Raw genomic sequence first — 11,480 nt, 5'->3', positions numbered from 1 at the left:
AAGGTGAGTGGGACAAAAATACTTCGGGATACGTGGTTTGCTAGCGCATGCCCAAAATAAGTCTGCCCACCGATGCTGGTATGTGATTTTCAGGGTGAATGGGACAAAAATACTTCGGGATACGTGGTTTGCCAGCGCATGCCCGAAATAAGTCTGCCCACATCTCCCCTAATGTTTACTGTTGGTGCTGCCATTTCGCAAAGTAGGCAGCAATGATTCTATTGGGTGGCTGAGGAGGAGAAAAACACTGAGACCAAAGGCGTATGAGACCAGGGATGCATTGGATGAAACAACATAGCAAAATTAATATACATACTATGATAATAACATATTGAAAAAGATTGCGAAGCCAATTCAGATTTGGCAACCAGGCAGTGAGCCACTGGGTAAACGAATCCCAGAGGCCAGAAAATCCAACGATCTGTTTGATGTGATGTCTTAAAAGGGAAGAAATGTGTTAAAAGGGAAGATGTGTTAAAAGGGAAGAAAAGGAGGACTGTGAGCTGAGAGTGGGGCATAGTTTGAAAATCTGCTCAGCCCTTTAATTCCCCCCAGCACATCCAGAATGCTTATAAAAGCCTTTGTCCCGAGTTCTAATTACCTTATGTGAGAATCCTATTCACGTTTTCTGCCTCTAATTCCCACCAAAAGAAGGAGATGCAAATGAGAGTACAGCTACTCCAAATGTGTGGAGATACACATATGATATAGTGAGAAATGGCCACTTACCTCTCTCCATGGTGAGTGGTAGTTGCGGCCCACCACAGCGCCTCCCCTCCCCACAGAGTCTCGCCATTTTACAAGTGGCCATTGCCACTCCTCCCTGGCTGCCACGGGGGTGCGTGGACCTCCACCAAGCCCACCATTCAAATCGGCCTTTCCGTGGCGGTCTGGAGGGTGGGGTTTGGGGAGCGGACCTTAGGGATGCAGTCTTCCCTCAGGTCCATTCCTAGGCACTGCTGTTGTTCTTTTAACCCCCTTTTTCTTTCCAGCTCAGTGGGCTTTGCTATGGTCTTTGGATGGCTGCTATATTTGGAGCCGGGAAGGAATTTTCCTTGTGCTGCAGGTTTTGTCTTCACTGTAGCACTAGTTTTGGTGGTTTAGGCCTTGGGAGGAATCCTTAGTCTATCTCCTAACCTTTGGGGGTGAAGAGGTGACTCATCCCCCTTCCAGCGGTGGCATTTATAGGGTACCCCGTTAGAGGGGTCTTGAAGTCTCTGTTCATAGAGCAAGAAGCAGGTCATAGAGCTTCCCCAGTGCTTAGGGTTGGGCCATCCATGTACACCTGCGTTTTGTGATGGCCCCTTCTTCCCCAAGCAGACCCTGTCATGCTTCAGACACTCCACTAGAAAGCTGAGAGGGATACATGCCCAGTGCCTATGCCAAAGATTTACCTACCTCTGAAATCAATAAAGTTGTGGCCTTTTAATCCCTGACCATTGTGGTGTCCATTTATTCATATACCCTAGATGGCCAGGCTTTGCAGGGACAGGGACTCCATGGCTGCTCACACAATGCAAGGCAAAGGCATATGTATTTAAATGAGATCGCTTGCATTGGAGACAACAGACTTCACAACTCCCTATCATTAAAAAAAAAATATAAATAGGGGAGAGGATGATTGAAAGAGAGAGATTTCTCCGTCCAAAAAACTCCACACACCTGATGAAATAACTATTTTATGGTATGCATTTGACTCCTTCAAAGGAACTTTCTCGAAAGTGGACATACTGTTAGGATTTCATATAGCAGATACCTCTCCGTATTTTTCTTTTTCAAAAGCTAAGATGTGTTTCTAAAGGAACACAATCAAGTTGCCAGTTTAAAATTCAGTATGGCATTCAGAGAGTCTGGTCTCTGGTGCTGACCTCCTGTCATTTTCGTCTGTAACATGAAGGTGGCACCATGATAAAGGAGCGGCTAAGAGACAAGATAGGGAGATTAAATTGAAGGATCCAGAGAGTTGTAGCAGTGTGCAGCATATAAGCAGGTATGCATAACAGATCTAAAGGATAAAGACATAAGATAACAAATAGTAGGTGATATTGTGCTGAACTGGGGCAGGAGGAGAGAAAGGAGTTTAAACCTATTGCAAATAAAATGGCAGGATTCGTGGGAGGGATTAGGGTGAAATGATGACAGCAGCATGGTTGGTTGGTGACTGCGGATTCAATTACCATATCAAACATAGTCTCTCCAGATGCTTAGAAAGTTGGGGCAATCTTAAACTCTTTTAGTATTTTAACTTTTGTATGTTTTAAAGTAGGGTTGTAATTTTTTTCTTGATTTTCCTTGTATCTTTTGTAAATTGCTTTGAGGTTGTTGTTTTACAGCCAAGCAGTGTATACCATAAATTTTATGAAACAAATCCATAAAATTTCTTCTGTGAATTGCGTTTATTAGGCTAATGCTCTCTGTCTATTCTAGCTTTGCCCAGCTTGGTTCCCTTCAGATATTTTGGGCTATATAATTCCCATCAACTGCAGTGTTTGCAAGCATACTGTCGGAGCCTGATGGAGTTACATCTAAAACAATATGGAGGATGGAAGGCTGGTCTAATCAGTCTGCAACCATTCAAGCATAGGCAGCATATGCAAATCTGCTTGTCACTGAAGAAGGGGAAATAATTGCTTCCTTCACTTTGGATAAAAATGCAGTCTTGATTGCTACACCTCTTAAAATTTGGATGTGATTGGGAACACATGAACAACCCTTAGCCAAGACCACATAGTGTGTAGTGTGTTATCTGTATTTTGAAAGCTGAATTTTGCAAGAATTCTGGAATTAAAAGTAATCCTCTAGGCAATATCCACAGTGATGTAATCTATTGCCATTTCCTGTTTATATAACTGGTACATCATGATGAGTTAATCAAAATACATAGCTCCTGCTGATTAGCTGTGCAACTAATGAATTGTGCAGTAATAGAACTAGTAAAAAAATGGTCATACAGTTTTAAAAGGATTTCCTTTTGAGGCTTGCCTTCATATTTTACAGGATTTTGAGCCCCCCACCCTTATAATTACACAAATTGGGCAGAGAACTGCAGTTTGAACATCATAATATTATTCACTGCAGATACCAAGTATCTTTTCCACCTCCAATTCTGCGTAAACAATAGTTTTGGCATGTGATTTTGTGGGGCCAGATAAGTTGTTATGGTTTCTAATCTTTGGATGTTCTGAGTGTGTTTTGACTGTCACATCTGGAGAAGAATGAAAAGACTTGGGAATACAAAGTGAGCCTGCTTGGCTTCAAATGATGACCCAGAAGTGTTAACGAGGCAGCAAACCAGCATGGGTATGGAAGGTAGATACATAGGGGATTTTTTTGTTTATTGGGTTGCAGGCTTAATAAAGGGCTTACTTTTGGAATAAGCACTCATAGAGTAGGATACTGAGGAAACTTCCAGACTATTGCTATAGAGTGGGTGGAATTCACTTGCATATCAGCAAAGTGGATTTGACTTTGGCACACAAAAAAGACATGGACTTTTTGCAGTAAGGAAAGTGATGGGGAAATGCATTGTAAAGGGATAACAAGTGATTGTCACAACATTGTATAACTTCCTCGAAAACACAAACAAATGCTCAGTGTTTGGCAATCTTGTATAGCCTTCCTGTAAACGGTGTTGCAGAAAATCAGGATGAATACTCAGTAAACATAATCTTGAAGCAACCTTTGTTTCACTGAGTTAAACTGAGTTATGTTTTAGATTAGTCTACAGAAAACATTCCTCATATAGCACATCATTTAATGCATGAAGATACAATATAAAGAAAAAAAGCTTTTAAAGCAAAAATTGGAGTTTGACAATAATATAAAACATCCAAAAGGACCAAGGAAGAATGCAAGAAAAAGTGGAATCACTAGGTAACAATATCAATGAACTTTGTTGAATCTATGAAATACTAAGTGATGAAAACTGTGTTAGATTTGTAGCTAAGAGCTTTAACTAGAATATCATTTGACCAGTGTTAAGCATACTTAAGTTCCATTGATTTCTGTGGGAAACTGAAGCACATGCTAACTTCCTCCAAAAGGAATTGAATGGGATTTGGGAATCCTGCCTTTTTTAAAAAAGGAAGAAATGGCGGTGGGGCATTTCTGTAAACGAATTATTCTTTCTCCTAAAGTTTCAAAGATGAGTGAGGTGGTGGTAAAGAAGATAGAATTATTGTTTAAGATATAAGCCTGTAAATAGGCTATTATAAACTGGAGTGTTCTGACATGTTAGCAGCAGCTTGGCATTTCCATACAACTGGAAGAAGGTGATTATTTTAAAATGACAGATACAAATATAGTGTTTTAAGCTTTATAACTACATTACTTATTATAGGATTTTAAAAAGGCAAACTACTAAAAACATACAGAAGCAACAAAACACACGTTAGAAAACCAGTGGTATAAAAATGCTGGCTTTTACAGACTTACCCTTGGAATTTCATTTGGGTGGGAAAACATTTTTCCCAGGCCAGGGAATTTCTTTCTCAAATGCAGCATTGGTTTCCTCAAAACTTGCTGTAGAAAGCAGTTGCAGGGTTCTTAAAATATGTTCATTCTTTTTTAAACAACAACAGCAGCTTTGAATTTATTTTTGCGCACACCTACAAAAATCAACACAATATAAATGTTGGCATTGGGTTGGATCCAGAAAAACTTACTACAATGGAATATCTTCCATTGGAGGAAAGGATGTCATCTCCTTGGGATGACTGCTGCCTCCACTGGAAAAAAGACCCTCAGATTGGAAAAGCTTCTCTGGATCCAGCCGTTAACATGAAAGTTACAACTCACATTTAAAATACACTTCTTCCTTGACGCCTGTATAACAAAAAAACCCAGTGTCATAAACAAAAGCTAAATGTTCTGTTGTATTTATGCCATTGCTTTTTTTTTGTCCAAAAGCTCCCAAAAATATTAGTACAAATGAATATACAATAAAAGTTCAATCAGTACAATCAATCAAAATGACATAAAATAGAAAAATCAACAAATAGTCACCAATCGCACTGGATATGCTTTCACCATAGACACAGTATTCCACCTGTTTCACAACCTCTACCCTCCCAGTACTGCTCCACATCACACTCCAAAGGGTCACACCCCCTTTAGCGTCACCTGTATTGGGGCTGGCTTGCTGGCAGCAACCCAATGTCATTCTGGATAAATAGGCGTCATTCCTGGAAACCAGCTATAGCCATGGCAAGTTCTTGTGCTTCATAGATAGGTCTAGTTGGCCAAACCTTTTGGCTTCTCCAGTAGGCTGCTGTTCTGCAGGTGCAGCAGAAAAGGACTGGGGAGGCTAAACTGAATGCCCATCTCCCAGCCAGCAGTACTCCTGTTACTGCTTCCTGCCTCCTGGGCTTGTAAAACAGTGAGCTGTGAAAAGACCACTCCCCCCCCCCCAAGAAAACAGCATGTCTCTTGTATTAGTGAAACTGGTAGCTCAGTCTGCAGAGCATGAGACTCTTAATTCCAGGGTCGTGGGTTTGAGCCCCACGTTGGGTGAAAGTTTCCTGCATTGCAGGGAGTCGGATGAGATGATCCTTGTGTCCCCTTTCATCCCTACAATTCAATAGTTCTGTGACTAAAAGAAAAAATTCTGTGGAGGATAAGAGCTTTTGCTGGTGGCATATTAGTTGCCAGATGGAACATAGTGGATCCGCCTCCATTCAGTGTATGGTACAGGTAGGATTTTATTATCCATGCGGCTGGGGGATCTGGTCAGTTCTTCAGTACAAATAGCTGTTGAACTGTGTTAAGCTTAGAATATCCTTCTGCAGGGGAATAGAACGTGCACCATACAACATTTCCACCCTGTAGATCTTTTGCACTGGAATATAATTTGGAATATAAATACACATAGGAGAGGTGTGCCCCCCCCCCACAAAAAGCATGTTCTGTGCTATGCACAATACATGGCAATAGAAGAGAACTTGAGGGTGGAGAGAGTGTTAAACTTGAATGAGCTTTGGGAATCCTTAACATTTTCCAGGGGAAAGTGTTTGAACATACTTTTGACAGTATCTTAATGTGCTTCTTTCATCGGCAAGGAACCACATTTTACAATGCAGGGTAGGTATTATTTAATTACAGGTTGAGACCAAAAAAGAGAGGAGGTGTTGATGACTGTTTAATCTCCTTATGTTATTATCTAACAAGTGGTCTTGAGAGAATACCCAACGTGTTGAATTGATTCTCTCGTGCTATGCTAGCTATTTGTGTATACATAATGACAACAAGCACAATTGACTCTGTTATTTGGACTTCTGCCAGCTCACTGCCACTTCATTCACTTAGAGCTTGACAGAGGGAATGATCTTACTTCATTGGCTGTAGAGGAACTGGTGTGGACATGAGAAGAACTGACATGGACCACTTCCAGATGGTTGCGAATTCCTGGTGGGATTTAATCGCATACCAGCAAAAGCAGGTTGTGCCATTTGAGTTTATTCAGTGGTCCCCCCCCCCCATGTAATTTTTGCAATTTAAAAATTGACAGGAAAATGCCAAGGAAAGTATGGAATAGCAATTGCTATTAGACGCAAAGTTGTCTAATGTTTTCCACTGGGCTCCTTTGGGAAGAAGGGCATGAAATAAAACACACACACACACACACACACACACACACACACAAAGATAAAACAAACAAACAAACAAACAAACAACATCCCTGCACACACTAAAATCAGAAAAAAACCTCTCAAAAATGGTGGACATCTGAACTCCCCACATCCTGTGTAAGCAAATCAAGATGAATGCGTATTTAAACAGGTTATCTGGAAGCAACCATGTATCCTTTCCTTTTCTCTTTAAGAAGGTTTGGCATGAAAGAGGACAGGGTCTAAATGGCAGGGCTAGTCTCTCCTCATTCACATTCATTTAACCCCTCTGCAGTGTCTGAAACTGCTCTAATCCATGTCAGGGTGGACATCACAACTCCAGATGTTTCATTTCCTCGGAAGTCTATTGGGAACTTGTCAAAGACTTTCTGCAAGGCAATATAATAACATTATTTGCTTTCCTTCTTCCCTTACTTCTTTCCTCCTTCAGGCCAAGTCCTTATAGGGTTAGAGTAAAGCAACAGACTGAAGCTTACACCAGCAAGCACTGCACTTTAATTCTGCGTACTTATGGTAGCACCTGTATTTATTATCAAACAGCATTAACAGCAGAGGGTTTCTTGTCATGTAGACAGAAGAGAAATTGTTTTCTTTGGGAAAAGGAAAGCCAAGGCAAATATGAATTACTTTATTGGAATGCAAGATGGACAGGAAATAAAATCAAAGGTCAACAGTAATTGTGGCTTTGTCTAGTAAAGTGATATCTTTACTGCACATTAATTTTCTTCCTGCCATTCCTTTGTCTCTCATTTTTGGCAGCTGAGCTCAGAGGCCCAAAATGGGAAAAAGATAATGGGTTACGATCAATGCTCGTAGACCAGACAGCTAATCTGAACTTAACCAAAAAGTCAATATTTAGCTCTACCTTATCAGCGAAGAAATGTCAAGCATAGAGGTAGACATGAACAAATTTCCAACCGATTTCTTTCTTGCGTGCTTCTGCGGTCAAAGCTGCATGGAAGAGTTTCAGCATCAGATAAGACAAAACTGCCTTTGAAGGAAAAAGAAATGTAACAAACAGCCAACTTGCAAATGCAAGAGACTGTCGTTTATGAGGCAAAACCAACGTCAACAATTCATTCTAATCTCTCCTCACACATTCTATTGGTTACCTCCCAGTCCCTGTGATGCTAGCAGCTGATAGTTACATGCTGCAGGCCAGCCTTTAGCAGATAAGGGGAACTGTTTTCTTCCTGTGAAGCCCTCATTTATTGTGGCTGAAAAACAATAGGCACCAATGGTTCGCATTCCAAAGTTGGAAAGCTATAGTAGAGCATAGTATGGTTCTTTGTAAATGGGCAATTATAATTAAAACTTCGGCCTTGAAATGCATGGTTCATTTATGAAACTCCCGATGGTCATTCCTCTCCAGGACTGGATTCATTGCTACCAAAAACAACAATAACAACAACTACCAGGTTTATAGATGCCTTTGCAATGGCATAATTGCCTGAAAATTTTCTAATATGATGTTTCTGGTTTTCCTTGACATTCTCTGCTGTGCAGAACATAGCATTCCTTCTGTTATCACAGCAAGGCAGAAGCAGTGGGCAAGTTCGTTCAGACTGAAGAAAACTGAATATGTTATATATTTATTTGAAAAATATATAAACCACCCTCTATCCCCTTCATCCACAAATTCCAAGATGGTGTGCAAATACAATACAAACCATGACCTTCATAGGTAAAGGTAAAGGGACCCCTGACCATTAGGTCCAGTCGTGGCCAACTCTGGGATTGTGGCGCTCATCTCACTTTATTGGCCGAGGGAGCCGGCATACAGCTTCCAGGTCATGTAGCCAGCATGACTAAGCCGCTTCTGGCGAACCAGAGCAGCGCACGGAAATGCCGTTTACCTTCCCGCTGGAGCGGTACCTATTTATCTACTTGCACTTTGATGTTCTTTCGAACTGCTAGGTTGGCAGGAGCAGGGACCGAGCAACGGGAGCTCACCCCATCGCGGGGATTCGAACCGCTGACCTTCTGATCGGCAAGCCCTAGGCTCTGTGGTTTAACCCACAGCGCCACCCATAATGAATAACAAATTGAGGCAAAAACTATCGACGAAAAAACTGCAAAGCAGGGCTAAAATTTGGATAAATAAGAATGCCTTAGCCTAGTGCAGCAGTGAGCAATGAAGCCTATTTGGGGGCAGCATCCCAAAGTTGGGATGTTGATAATACTAACATCTTAGCTAGGCAAGAGGCATAATATTCTCTGAATTGGTTCTACAGGGAAGGAAGAAAATGATACACTGTAGGCAGCTGCATCATGTGAGGCTAAGTTTATTGTGGTTTGGGTCACTTCCATGAAGTCTTTTGGCTTAGGCCTGGTCTGCACAAATTCTGGTTTCTCGATCATACCACTTCAGTTGGCAGGCAGGGTGGGGGTGCATGTTGGAATTTTGCTCCCCAAATTAAAACAAATAATTGCTGTGTGGGAACAACTTCATGCTGAGTACTGGCACCTCTTTTTTTATATATATAAAGTGTGACACTGTAACAACTTTATGGTGAGTACCGGCGCCTACTTTTCTAGAAAAATAAGCACGGCGTATGGTACAAAATAAACACTGTATCCATGAAATAGATATTAAAACCAATACTGTTGAAAGGAATCATATCATTTAACATAAAATTTCACAAACCCAAACAATGCTGATGATTATAATATGAAGACTTGTTTGCTTAGTCTATTTTTGGTCTGCACTGGTTATGTTGAGAATGAATGGTTGTTCCTCAAGTTATAGTAAGCAAAAATATTTATGAGTGACAAAGTGAACAATGCAACCTGCAGATTAGTGTGAAATTGTAGTGTTATCTCATTGGGCTTATCATTAGTCACAGCAGAAGATAAAGGGCTATCAATCGATCTGTACTTACACTGAAAAGCTTTCCTGCTATAAGTTTCAGATTTCAAGCTCACAGCATGGATTGAGCATGTTTACATGTAGAATGAAAGCCAGTTATGAACTATATGGGGGATGTGAAATCTGAATACGTGCCCTTTATTTATGTTTACCCATTCTTAATTCATTGTTTTTGAATATTGAGAAAGTTGGCCCAATCTGAAATGTTGTTTTGCTTGCCATGTTTCTCAGTTTTCAGACATGGTTCATGCCCATTTCTCCGATCTGATGTGCTCAACTTCTCTTGCTAGTCTCACTTCTAGTGCCATACTCAGCTCAACTCTTCATATATGAACAATAGCCCTACATATGGCACTCTGTAGCAGAGAGTAAACATTATAACTGCAGTTACTTATTGGAACCTAAATCTTTAGAAATGATTTCCAAAAGCCATCTAGGAACTACAAACTGAGCTACATGCTATCTTGCTTTAAGGAGGAGTATAAAATTTACTGACTAATCCCAAGTAAGTTAATTCAGACACAAAACCTACATAGTTCAATGTGGCTTCCTAACAAGGGTGTTCAGGACTGTAGCTTATTTGCACAAGTAGCATATTCAAAATCAGTGAATTCCACATCTACATCAAATGTGATTCGCACAAACTCTGTGCAATTTTAGGCACCAGTTAAAAATGCTTTTGGCAGGGACAGGACATGGGGAGGTGAGGTTATGAGCTGAGGTTGGTTTACTATTGGAAGAACAGCTGTTGGTAATGTCTACTGTGAATTTTAATGTTTAGGGTTTAAAATGTTATTATTTGGTGGTTCTTAAATAATTAATTCTAATCCACCTGGGATCATTACGCGAGGAAGGACAGGATATAGATTTAACAATAACAACAACAACAACAACAACAACAACCCTGTGGGGTTGACTATACTGCCCAGCTGATGGATTTATGGAAGTAGTGACTGATGCACTGCTCATAATTACTGATGGAATGCACTATTTCTATTTTACATCAGATGAAAACCTTAATATATTTAGAGGGGGGGAACCCTAAAGATAAGAGAATCTAGTACAGATGGAAAGCACTAACACACAGCTGAATCTGATATATACATTGGAAAGTTGTTTGTTTGACTCTTCTCTATGGATTACAGTCAACTAACACTTCTTCAGAGCAAACACACTGAAATTAATGGAGCTGTGTCAGTATACTCTTGAGAAGAAGTTAGTTGAATACTACCGTATGGATTTGGATATGTCTTAAGTTTTTGTAACCAAATATTGCATGGTGATTTTTGAGATCAAGAAGCACGGTTTTGTCTACATTTGGATACAATTAGATGAAGCAAGATGACAGGCGGAACCTTTCAAAACTGCACCGATTTTTTGGTTTCTTAGAATTCCTGAGCAACGCTGGGTACAAGGCTGCTAGTACAGAAATAAATTGCAGTTAGTATTCTTATTTGGGTTTTTCCTGTCTTAGACAGAGAGCAGGTTAAAAAAGGTTCCCTAGATCCAATTAGGTTTTGTCTTTCTTTTTCGACTCTCATCCCCCACTCACCCATCTAATCAGTTTTATGAGAATTCATGCCAGCACCCCTTCCCCAATACCACAAACCCATCAAGTATCATTGTAGGAAAAAAGGAATGCAAAAGATGCAAGTATTGGCATTCCCTTTATTTTAAAAGAAAAGCTGTCCAGGGGTATGCACATTCGCGCCAGCCTCCTATCCTACAGATGACCAAAGATAAACTGGTTATTAGACTTGTTCATCCAAATTACAGGAGAGTATATTTGCATTGGCAGAGTGGTGGGTAAAAGAATATAAGGTTTTCTATGACAATGTAAACCCCCAGTTGAGAGGAAATGCTGAATGAATGTAAACCATCTGTAAGCTACCCACAGCAGCTTGGCAATTTAGCACAATCACACTGCTCTGAGACTGCTACAGGGCAACATTCCCAACCGTCAAACACACACTGTCATTTTAAAC

At 40.5% G+C, this 11,480-nt stretch overlaps 1 long non-coding RNA gene across 1 annotated transcript; it reads right to left on the bottom strand.

The window, feature by feature from the left end:
- Positions 1–489: 489 nt before the first annotated feature.
- LOC128424272 (uncharacterized) lies at positions 490–7,613 on the bottom strand. Its single transcript, XR_008332974.1, has 5 exons — positions 7,492–7,613; positions 4,665–4,824; positions 4,435–4,561; positions 1,367–2,005; positions 490–956 (listed from the first exon to the last, which is right to left on the bottom strand). It is a non-coding gene; the product is annotated as an uncharacterized LOC128424272 (long non-coding RNA).
- Positions 7,614–11,480: the final 3,867 nt, after the last annotated feature.

This window comes from Podarcis raffonei, chromosome 12, assembly GCF_027172205.1.
Source record: "Podarcis raffonei isolate rPodRaf1 chromosome 12, rPodRaf1.pri, whole genome shotgun sequence".
NCBI lineage: Eukaryota > Metazoa > Chordata > Lepidosauria > Squamata > Lacertidae > Podarcis > Podarcis raffonei.
Note: the sequence above shows the minus strand (reverse complement) of the source record. Positions and strands in the feature narration are given on the sequence as shown.